This window comes from Crassostrea angulata, chromosome 5, assembly GCF_025612915.1.
Source record: "Crassostrea angulata isolate pt1a10 chromosome 5, ASM2561291v2, whole genome shotgun sequence".
Classification (NCBI taxonomy): Eukaryota; Metazoa; Mollusca; class Bivalvia; order Ostreida; family Ostreidae; genus Magallana; species Magallana angulata.
Window position 1 is genome coordinate 41,418,518 of NC_069115.1, and position 13,198 is coordinate 41,431,715.

Genomic DNA, 13,198 nt, shown 5'->3' on the forward strand with positions numbered 1-13,198 from the left:
CAGATCAAATCAAAAATAACATCATATATGTCGTTATTGCTCAAATTCATTTCAACTAGAAGACGTTTATCTTAAAGAAATAAAAAGTACTGTGAATTCCTTATTTTTTTCTCAATAATTCTTTGTTTTATTTTATTCGTACACATTTCAGCAATCATGTGTGACAATAATGTGCTGTAAGGGAAGGTTTCATATCGATGGAATACATCACTCAGATCAGAAAGAAATATGAACAACACACCAAAGAACAAATGTTTTCTTGTTCTACAATTTCTGTTAATAATACAATTGATCTCAATTAAATAATTTTAACTAGTAAAGTTTAAATCCAGAAAACGTTGTTATGGGAGTACTAACACTGTAGTAACCGACACCACTGTACCGTTTGACCCACACTCTGTCTGCGTTCTGAAGATGTAAGATAACCAGGTTGGTTCCTGTCTGGTGAATTCTAACGCTGCTTCCACTCTCGTACCAGGCTAAGGCCCTGACCTTACTGGATCCATTCAAAACTATGTCTAACCAGATGTCTTTTTGATGGGCAGACTGGACAGAGATAAAGAACACATATGTCCCCGCTGAGGGCGCTGTAAAGATACCAGTACTGGGGTTGTAGCCGGCTCCTAGATTGTAGATTACTGTGGGGAACACTAGGGTGTCTCCTGTCCAATCATTATCATATGATGACATACCCGCTGTAAACGCATGGTGGCTACTCTTATCTACAATTGGAAAAATAACTAATTGTAATTTAAAGTGTATATACTGCTTAATAGACATGAAGTTTATTACATGGTTCTGTGCTTTTAATGAGTAGGTATGTTTAAAATAATTAAGAGAAACATATTTGAATATAGAATTGATTAAACAATTACAACTATGTATTCTACATATTTCATTTTAAGCATTCTAATTAGAACACTTTGATTTTTTTGAATGAATGCATTACGGAATAAAAAATAGCATAGAACATTCAAAACTGTAGAGAAAAAGGCCCTAACAAAAATTGGAAACAAATTATTAATGTGTGTGTGTGCATGCGAATGGGCATGCAATAACTCATCAGTTTTATTTAAACAAAGAGGAAGTACTTTCTTTGGAGAAATTATTATTTTCAATATTCCATCACACTAAAAATAACTCAGTTGAAAACATGCACGGCTTATATAAGTCCTTTCTAGAGATCAAGATCACTCATACGTGTACAAGTTGTTTAGCTTCATGCACATAAAAATATATTTAATATATACATGTTTACAGATGAAAAATTAGAGTTTTGAATATTTATTAAGTAATGTTTGCAGTTATAGAGCATTGCGTATGACTGGTAGTAGTTGCACGTTATAAACATGTATGTGAAGGATAACAAGATTACTCTCGTCGGTGTTGTCATTTATGCGGTTATGAAGGACGCTAGTACTGCAGTTTAAAACTAATTTTGAATTAAGCTATTATAACATATAAGCACGCACTTCAGAATAGGGCGAAATTAACTGTTTGCAAGTGTAAAAGAGCAAAAAAAATTATAACTTAGGGCAAAAATAAAGCTATTTAGATTCCCTACGTCACAATTGAATAATTTTAATAATTCTATATCAAGTTATGTTTTATGAACATGAAACAAAAATGTAAACTTCAGATTTGTAAAAAGAGTGACAGACTTTTAATGCTGTAAACGTCGATAAATTTGCGATGTCTGTGTAGAAAGCGTCCATATGGTTCTATTTTGGGAGACAAAAATACAACAACAAACGGCCATATATTGTGCATGGTAGTACTATTTTAAAAACTGTTTGCGCTGAGAAAAAATGTGTTTTAACACCCTTAACCCCACGTCACCTACAAGGGGTTTTCTAGTAGACAATTTATATATTTACAATTATACATGTCACAAGATATTATTTTGATAAAATATTAATACGAAATTAAATTTGTCAAAGTTAGACCTCTTTAAGTTTTAGCAACATAATTAATATCAATGATTTCGAAGTATCCTTTTTGCAAAATTCTATTTTAATTGGTTTATTTGTGATTTTCTAGCAACACATGCTTTTATTATATAATAGGTCATTTGGTATGAAAAAAAATGTAAAGTTCATCTTACCGCAGTTCAATCTGGACAAGTTCATGTTGGCCACTTCCAAAGAAGCCACAGCAGACGATAGTTTAAGCTGCTCATACTCCGACGTTTTTAACTGTGTTTCAAGCTTAGTGACTGTTCTATTCAAGATTTCTGAAAAAATGAATTAAACATTTTCTAAAACCAATTCATACAAATATATAAAATGGTTATATAAGACAAATAATACATTTTCCAAAAGAATAATGATAAATAAACCTAATCTTGTATATAAAACTTTTAAAAACTATGTTATTGTACAGATAAACCAGTGTTCGATATTTTAAAGGTCTGCCCACAGGTTTGTATACTAGGAAAAAACAAATTTCACAAATGAAATATCTGCTTAAGATGGAATTCTTATCAAACATGTGCTCTGCTACCATGGAAACAATTAACTAAAAACCATTTACAGTGACTTTTCGGGGTTTTTTAATCAAAGCAAGCACATTTCTATTTTTTACGATATACAACACATGTAAATACCTGTGAAGGTTCCTCTAATTTCCGATTGAGAATCAACTATATTTTGAATGAGCACTTTGTTATTAGTGAGATTAAGTTCGGTTTGAACGATTTCCTCTTTTAATTCTTCAAATAAATTGTTAAAATACCGTTTAAGTTCTTCGTATTTTTTATCCCTCGACTCATTTTCAGTCTCCGTGCTTTCCTTGAAATCTAACAGCGTGACCGAGAGGTAGCGTACCTCTATTTTGATATCATCAAGGACACTATGAGTTTTGTTAAACATTTCTCGCCTTTTATCGTCTGAATCCTTCTGGATGACGTTTAATTCGTCGCGCAGAGTACTAAAGTTCTCGTTAACTGATTGTAATTTAGTTTCGAGCTCCATGATTCTGGCCTCATTTATCCTGCTACTGTTCTTTAGTTCACTAATTTTCCTGTTGAAGAGAGTTCACCTGAATCTTTAGTGCATCAATCGTTTGCTGTTGTCCGGTAAATCTTGCTTCACTTGCAGCTAGACTTTTCTTTATAACGGTAACGTCATTTACCAGTGCATGGACATTCTTTACTAAAGCGAGGCGGATGACAGTCTCTTGGTTAATCATTTGTCGTAGGATGCTCAAATCGTTCCATTCCTGGTCTTTGCTCTCCAATGATGTTGAAGTCTTGTTTTCTCCATCAGTAAGGAACGATGAGATTGGTTCTGCATCAGAAAAACTTAGCAATATCGCTAAAATACAAACCACTCTCATTTTTTCGAACTGTAGAATAAACTGTTTTACACTACAGAATGAGCTATATATTTATAGTAAAACAGCCCTACCCACAATTTTCTGACGTGTAAATTTTGTAAGATTTGGGACAATATTTGAAGTGTCACGTCCACTGTTAGGCAGAGATAAAAACCAAAAACTGCTTCATTGGATACTATGTTTAATTGTTGTCCTCAAAAAAAGCTTTTCCTTTTCATCTCGAAATACATTTTATCTTTCAAAACATACTCACTCTAAAACAACCTAGTGAAATGTTGCCACTAGTGATAACGATTTTTCAAAGTATGTCAAACAATTTTAACATCTTACAATGCCCCCATCCCCGCCGAAATCTAATAACATAAGTGGGATATAAATAAAAAGACATTGTGAAATTATAATTGGGCTAAATATTTAAAATTATTCAAGCTCGATTGCCATAAAAAGTATTATATATTATCAAACCTTATAAATATGAATTGTATGTTGATTTTATTATTCAAAAACTCAACTTCTTATCAACAATAGAAGACACTCAAATAACACCTAATGCTATGATTGACCTTTCCAAAATATAACCAGTGTATCCCAACAGGGTATTAACTTTTGGAACTTAAGATAACTGAAGAACAAAATACCAATGTTAAAAGATATAATATTATGTGGGGATATCTGGTAATGTCATATGTAGTTTAAGACAAAGATATAGAGTGTTCCTTAATTACTATACTATAGACTATTTTATATACATAAAATCAAATAAAAAAAGACAGAAAATTTATATCGATATTGTGTTTTTAGATTTTAAACAGGCTTTCAGTAGCGTTTTGAGAAATAGAAACTGGAAAAAATCATTTTCCTTTGATAAAAGTGGAACATGTTTCTTTTTTTAACTTAAAAAAAAGATGTGTGTTGGCATAAACAAAAAACTTTGCGAGTTGGGTGTTATTATTTATTTTTGAAATGTAAAAATGAAATCGGCAATAGAAAATTTATAACCGTTTCTATTTTCTTATTTATCTGTGATTTATAAAAGTAGCTTACATAAAAGGTAGCTATCAATCTTCTAGAAATTATTATCTAAAATATGGACATTCGTTAACTTTCAAAAAATTAAAGTTTTTTTAATTTTACGTGTTCTTATGTTTTTATTCATGTACTTGATCTCCCATAGTTGACAATCACTTTATCCAGGGTCAAACGATCACATAAAATAGATACATATTTGTGATACGTAATATCATTAGGTTATATCTCATTATATACTTAGCTTTGCACTATATTTAAAAGTCTTTAAAATAAAACATACGAGGCTTAGCGTAATTTCTTCCTCAGCAGGTCAATACATTTTATCATATGTTACTGAAAAAATGTACCCAATTGCGCTCATATTTTACCTTTAACGATGCAAAGTACCATGAATATTATGCCAGGTTATTTCCCACCATTAATATGGTCTTGAAATAGTATATTGACTTATTAGATAATATCGAAATTGGTATTTTGGAGCACATTCTTATGGTATTAGCTACTTTTCGTCTTCCGTAATCGTACTCGAAAACACTTGTAAACACTCGTAATACATGTATAATAAACTTTAAACGGGCAGACTGCAGTCACATCACATCAAAAAATCTTAACAACTCCTGAAAATCCCAATCCCTTGGAGGGGTAGGTACATCTGTAACCCAGTTTTACTGTCTATTTTCTTATATTGAATTCAAATTTTAACATTGTCCCCATAAAATACGGGGAGGGGGCAACTAAATGTTAATTCATTTTTTATATATTTATCATTGTTGCGCCGTTCATTGCAGTCGGAAGCCCATCCCCTGCCCCCCCCCCCCCCATCCCTCCCGATGCTTTGTGCCTAAACTGGCCATTGATGAGAGACATCACCTTTGGAATTTTGGTACAACTCGTTTAGTACGAACACGGATATAGCGAATTCTCGGATATAGCGAAGTTTTTTGAGTGTCCTGTAAAATACCTAACAAATTTTGGCATTATTTTACGGTTATAACGATTTCGAATATAACGAATTTACGGATAAAGCGAACTGATTTTGAGTATTTTTTTTTTTAGTTTTAGTCTCCATTTGCAAAAATAATAATATGGTGTCAATTTATAAAATAGAAATTATAGTCTGGTGAAAGAAAACCTGTATATAGTGAATTCGCTATAAATATTACGAATTCGGTATATGGTTATAACGAAGGAAATCTGTTGATCCTTAGGACTTCGCTACAATCGAGTTTTACTGTATCTAGATTTTTTACAAGACACTTTGTACTAACTTTTGCTCTAAATTTTGTTCTGAACATTATTTAAATGTTAACATAATATTTCTCTGCTTCAAGTGTCATGTCATTTTAATCGGATACCCATAACAAATTTAAAGCTTTGGGCGAATTTTTAGTGAACCGGAAGTGTCCAGCAAAGTCCCTATGGTCATGTTCAGGAAAGTATCTAAAGATCAATCCTATTGGATGTCATAGGATATATCTTACAGTCACTCTAAGACAAATCTTAAGATGTATACCGAACATATTTAAAGTTAAGATGTCTAATATCGACTTAGTTTTCTTTCTAAAAGTAATATCAATAGAATAAATGTGAAAATATTATTGTGAAAGTTTATCACAAACATACATGAATATTAAGTATTAATTTTACATTTCTAAGGTCAGTGTTATTAATGTGATACATGCATTTGGTTTACAATGGCATTTATTTATTTTCGTATTACCATTACATGGTAATATGCATGCCCTAATTTGTTTCTTTTTAATTGCATCTCCTATTTTAAATATCATTGAGCCATGGTCAGTCACCTTACTAGATCAAAATCACCGAGAGTTTTAAACCCTCATACAAGTAGTTATGAGATACAAATTGAACTCATTTAATTCCAGGGTTAAATAGGATGGCCCGGATGAAAATTTTCAAAGCGAAGAAAGAGGGACCTCTGTGCCGTGGAAGCTTTTGGCACTTTACGTGACGTTGATTTGGTGAAATTGTGCTGGTAAATGTAGACACTGGTGTTTATATATGCATGTACATGTCATAATATTTATCATGTGTTCATCACTTTTTTTCTCTCAAAAAATTAGATTAATTAGAGCTATCAATGATATTTTTATCATCATTTTGCCATTACATTAAAATCAGATATATTTTGCTGCATATTATTAATTTGTATGCAAAATGCAAATTATAAAAGGCTCTTTCAGATCAAGAGATCTTTCATAAATTTTAAAACGGAAAATAGTCGAGAAAGTTAGAATACGGATATTGTACCCAATTGACTTATAGGAGTCATGCGCGGATTTGGGAGGGGGGGGGGGGTTGATAAGCGTATATAAATAATTCAATGATATATATTGTTTACTTTTGTTTACTTTTAAGGCCCAAATACAACTAAAATAGAAAAGTATAGGTAAGTATATTAAGTCACGGCATCAATGATATATCTTCTTATAATATTCAAATGCACGTATAACTACAGTATGTGTGCTTTTATATCTCAAAATACTCTGACATGGTGTAGCTATCGGTTTTCTTCTTCTTTTAAAGGTGGATGTTCACATTCAACATGTTTACTGTTGATTTTATTGAGAATATGGCAGAGGTTGTGATATCTTAAAGTTATGATGGTTTTAAGAGGCGTTGTAAGTTAGGAATACGTTATGTTTTCGATCAAGTTTAGAAAGAATCTTCTTAATTTGTCATGAAACTAATTAATATAATTATATATGGTGCGGATTAGAACGCAGCTCCACTTCACTTCCGATGAGAGTCGTTGCATAGAGGAGTAGAGTCTATGTTGGCATACAGAATTTAATGTCATTAAGTCATTTTGTAAAGGATACATAACCATCTGCATCTATTAGTGGAAACAAAACCTTGAATAAACCAAGTACATAAGAAGAAGAAAAACTTCTTGCCATAAAGTTACGCTGTTTTGTAGATGCTATCATGTATATACATATATATATCATTTTTCTTTCGATCAGTCAGTTTGTCCGATTACCAAAATAAATCAATAATACGGTTTAACATTCAGGACATTAAGTAAAAAGCGTGTAACCCCTTTTTAATTCCACAGTTTTTGGTGAATCAAATGTCAAAAAGCGATAAATTTTTCGTCGAATTCGCTCGAATTTTTGTAGTTCCATCGCCACCTTTTGTTTCGCTCGTAGTTCGTCTTCGTCGATAAATTCGGTACTGACATGTGGATCGTGTCTCCTGTGGTGAACCCCAGGCAAACTTCTGAGTTGTCTCGAGTTGAATCGAGGAAGCTGCAGTGGCAGGTGCTGTTCGGTCGAAATCGAGGCCCTTCTTGGAGGGGGCAGACTAGTTGATCTAGTTGTCCCTACAGATATTTAATTTTGTTTTTCGATTAAAACTGTGCGGCCGAGGATTCGTGAGGTCCTTCTTTACCAGAGTTGTATAATTTCGCTGCAGGGAGGGTGTGAACTGTAAGCTCTGCGATCGCTCGAATCTAGATGGCATTTTTATTTCCAGGTCGGATTCGAATGTATCCCTTGTTTCAGCTTCTCGATCGACAGCAGAGTCAACGGATTATGTTGATCCACCAAGCAAAGGAGCTGGTTGGGATTTGTGAAAACTAGAATGTTCTTTTGTGTCAGATGTCCGACGAACGGGTAGCTAATTCACATCCAACTCGGGCATCGATTCTCGACGGCGTTTTTAATGTTTTCTTTTCAATAGAACACAAGTCCCATCTGTGTATTGATCGATGGTCGTGCATATCTTTAAACATTTTAGACAGAGACATTTTCGGTCTATTCGAGTCAATTTTCTTTTGGAAAGACATGTTCTCCCTCATTTTACCAGTTACCCGATATCAAAATCGACCACGCATACCAGGACAGAAGACGCAGAATCCACGCCCAATAATGATCAAGCTAACAAGTGTGATGGACAAGGAAACGGTTATTCACAAATCCAGAGAAATTCCGTACAACAATCGTCCAGGGCTAACTGAGGATTTCCCTCCCGAACTAAGAGACCCAAGAAAAAAACTAATACCATTCCTAATAAAAGCAAAGAATAACGGGGAAAAGGCCTCGCTTACTAGAGATAAGCTTCGAATCGAAAGCAAAATGTACTGTCTAGAAGATTTGGAAAACGATGTTCATAAATAGGAACTCGGCCGCCCACTGTTTACTGTAAATAAGGACATTGTAAATTATGACATTACAAATGATTATTCTAGTGTTATTGAAAATGTACAACCCGCGATGAACATTAGTGTTGTATCATGGAATATAGAAAGCTTAGCAAGTAAATTACGCTCCAATAAAAGTGAAGTGTATTCCCTGATACAGCATTATGATATCATTGGTTTTATAGAATCATTTCAGAGAAAAGACAATGAATTTGATCATGAATTTGAAAGTAATGAATGGGTAATATTTTCAGTCATGCGTACAGTTGGTAATAAACCAGCAGGTGGTGTAACAGTTTTAGTTAAGAGGTCCTTGGTGCTACAACAGTGTGACAAAAATATTTAGTGTTGATGATAGATTGTATTTGCATATTAAGGATATATTTAGTGATCAAGAGTGCCCAAATTTAATTTTGGGTTTTATTTATATACCCTCAAAGGGGTCTATATACTACAATTCTAGAGACACTGAATGTGGAATAGACCTTCTAGCAGAAGATGTATATGAAATAAAAAATGACCCAAGATACAATAACTGTAGATTACTACTGGCTTGTGACATTAATGCAAGAACAGGTGCTAGTGTAGATTATATGCTTGATGATTCAATTAAGTATATCCCAGTGTTAGAAGACTGTGAGGACGAACTGTTTATGTCAGATAAATTCTGTAAAAAGCGAAAAATTCAGGACAAAGAGACAAATCATTTTAGTAAACAATTACTAGATCTGTGTGCAGTGGAGGGAATTCATCTTGTGAATGGTAGAACCAACAGTGACTTGTTAGGAAACTTTACATTTATTTCTAACAGAGGGTGTAGTACAATTGATTACTGCATAGCTGATTCAGCAATGTTTAAGTACATTAGTGATTTTAAAGTATTAGATGTAGATATTTCCCTCCATCTACCTATACTTTGTACATTAAATATTGTAAATAATAGTATTGAAGCCATGGAGGTTGATGTACAACTTGAACATTTACCAAAATTTAAGTGGGATATAAGTAAGTCTGTTAAATTTTCACATAATATGCATAATCCAGATGTGTTATCAGAAATTAAATGTATTACTGAGTCATGTAACTTAAGTACAAAGGAAACTGTCTGTAATTTGAGAGGTGTCTTGGACAGGTGTGGTGAGCACATGGAAGTAAAAGGTGAAAAAACAACAAAGGCAAATACAGAAAGAATCAATCAAAAATGGTTCGACAAAGAGTGTGAACAACTCAAGAAAACAAAGTGCCAACTTCTTCACAAGTACAGAGTAACGCACACAGCAAAACAGCTAGATAAATACCTTGAATGTAAGAAAAGATACAAGGACCTATGTATAAGTAAAGAAAGAGACTATAGAGAATTTATGAAAAATAAATTGTGTGAAGCAACCAAAGACTCTACCGAGTTCTGGAGAACTATAAAGTTGCTGAAGTCAAGCCAATCAACAGTAAAGAAAAAACCTGTTATTTCAGCCAGAAAATGGACCAATTACTTCTGCAACTTATTTAACCAAGAAGAGACAATAACAAATGACTTTACTGAACATGTAAACAATATGCTAGAACAACACAAGGAAGGCTGCGATTTGTACAATTCTGATGAGATTCTTGACAATGAAATCACAGAAGAAGAAATTCAGGAAGTTATCAAAGGTCTAAAAAACAATAAAAGTCCTTGACAAGATGGAATCCCAAACGAATTTTACGAAGTATTCCAACAAAGAAGTAGGAAACCTATTGAGGAAACTTTTTAACCAAATATTTAATTCAGGACAATTTCCAGAGTCTTGGTTCAAAAGTGTGATTATTCCTCTCTTTAAAAATAGAGACAGAGAAGACCCTAATAACTATAGGGGAATCTCACTACTTGATTCCTGTAGCAAAATATTCACAACAGTTCTGAATAAGAGACTCAATTTATGATCTCAGACCATGGGTCGTATTCCCGAGGAACAAGCAGGATTTCGTCATGGATATTCCACAACTGACAATATTTTTGTTCTACAATCTATAGTGCAGAAATACATTACAAAAAACGAGGGAAGATCTATTGTGTCTTTATAGACTTCTCCAAAGCATTTGACTCTATCGATCGTAAAAAAACTATCTTATTGTCTTATCAATAAAGGTATACATGGTAAGATGATCACAATATTACAGTCTATTTATCACCGTGTGCTAAGTTGTGTTAAAATTGGAATATTTTACATGTAATGTCGGTGTTCGTCAAGGATGTATTTTAAGCCCATGGCTTTTCTCGATGTACATAAATGAATTTATTGAGATGTTACGTAACTCTCAGTGTGAAGGAATCCATATTACAGAACAAATATCGGATATAACCGCCCTCCTGTTTGCTGACAATCTTCTTATGACATCAGACACTGTAAATGGACTACAAAAGAAACTAAACGTACTACAAAAATACTGTCTGAAGTGGGACCTAACAGTAAATATGGACAAATCAAAAGTAGTGGTTTTCAAGAGAGGTGGAGTAATTGCAGGCACAGAAAAATGGATGTTCAACGGGAAACCTATGGATGTTGAGTCTTACTACAAGTACCTTGGTACCACATTTTCCTGTCGACTGAAATGGACCCAATGCTGTAAATCACTGGCACTACAGGCACAAAAAGCATTAAATATGTTAAAACATTCTTTGAAAATCCTGAAATAACCGTGATCCCAAGGTGTGTTTTAAACTTTTGACAGCATTATCGTTCCTATTCTAACATATGGAGCAGAAGTCTGGGGAACTGATATCAACGAAGAGATTGAAGCTGTACAGAATGACTTTTGCAAATGGATATTGGGAATAAGCAAAAAAGCCACCAATATAATGGCTACAGGAGAATGTGGAAGAATACCCCTTTATGTTATATACATGATAAAACCAGTGAAATACTGGCTGAAAATACAAAAAATGGAAACTTCAAGATATCCAAGACAGTGTTTCGAGATGCTTTATGATTTGGATTTGGATTTCTTTCAACTCCAAACTGGGTATCTAAATTGAAATCAGTCTTAAATCACTACAGCTTTGGGGACGTTTGGTTAAGTGGTGGCCCTGGAGATCCAAAGGTCTTTATGTAAAAATTGAACCAAAGGGTGAGAGACTGTGTCCTACAGGAATGGAACTCAAAGTTAGACAATTCACCAAAGTGTGCTTTCTATGTTATGTTCAAAAAACAACTTGCATATGAGAGTTACCTCTCCTTTCTAAGCTACCCCTTAAAACAGGCATTAGCCTCTTTCAGGTGTTCCTTACATAAATTACGTATTGAAGAGGGTAGATTTGAGGGAATTGATAGTGCGGATAGATTATGTCAACTTTGTAATTTAAGACAAATTGAAAATGAAGTACATTTTCTATTTCACTGTCCAATGTTAGAGGACTTAAGAAGAAATTTTTTATTTCACTGTCCATCAGAAAGAAAAGATGTTCCAATTTGTATTGACCATCTTTTTAACAGCAATGACCAAAATGTCATCAAATGTACAGCAATTTTTATCAAAAAAGGTCTGTCAATAAGACAAGAAATGTTAACTCTATGACAATCTATGTTAAAACAATACAGTATTGTTACAAATTTTCTATGTATATGCATTATGTATATAACATGTTTATGTGGCATATAAATATGATGCCTAGATGTACAATGGGCAATATCCTTTAAGTACCAAATAAACATCTTATCTTATCTTATCTTCTCCCTCATTTTTTCACAATATGCGCAAGTTTTGTGATTCTATGCAGGTCTGGCTCTTGGTTTTGGTGTTCAATTTCTTTGATCCTATGTAACGAAAAAGCTGTCAACAGTTTTGACTTTTTCTCATCTTTCTTTGACAAAGCAAACAAAATTTAAGGGATGACTTCCGACATTCTTCTCTATTCACCACAAGTACGAGTTAACATTATCCCAATCTTTCTCTTCAGTCAGAAATGTGCCTCGGTGTAGCTTTGGTTTTTCTACTGTCCCTAGTTTTCTTTAAGGTAAAAGCGGACCAGGAACTATTCTATGATGCCTTAAAACAATGGCTCTGTTAAGAAGTGCATATCTGACTTCAAATTTTCGGTAAGCACAAAAACAATTCGATTCATTCTGTTTTAATTCTGTCTTAATAAATTAATTAGATAATGATTGAAAAATGTTGAATCCATTTTGAATTCTTTTGCTGTTGTTATGTATTCGAACATTATGCTTCAATTACACCATCAAAACTTTAAGATACTTCCGCTTTTTGTTTTGAAAAGACGATATTAAGGTTGTATGGGACACTTCCATATTGTGACGTATTGTTTATTGAAATAAACTATAAAATAGAGTGTAATTATATAGGTAGTTTCTTTCCAAAAATGGTCACCTAACTCCATAGCGCAGTGGTTTAGAGGGTTTACTACGAAACTGTAAGTCATGTGTTCGAATCCCGCTGGGGGTTGTACAATCTTTACCTTTTCAATTATTTTTAAAAGCTATTTTTTGGTAAAATATTGTAAAATTTGAAAATTCTAAACCGGTGAAAGTTTTTCAATTATATAGTACTTTAATCCACATTAATATCGACAGATGTCCCATACCACCTTAAATGATAAGTAATAAGTTTTATAATTTCGTTTTGGTCGTCATATCAATAGAAAATTAGGCCTAAAAATTTTTGTTTGTATAATTG

The 13,198-nt window shown here is 33.2% G+C and overlaps 2 pseudogenes; both read right to left on the reverse strand.

Moving 5' to 3' along the window:
* Positions 1 to 167: 167 nt before the first annotated feature.
* Positions 168 to 3,426, reverse strand: LOC128185597 (paramyosin-like; annotated as a pseudogene).
* A 3,980-nt stretch (positions 3,427 to 7,406) lies between these two features.
* On the reverse strand, positions 7,407 to 12,902 carry LOC128185424 (uncharacterized; annotated as a pseudogene).
* Between the last annotated feature and the right edge of the window lie 296 nt (positions 12,903 to 13,198).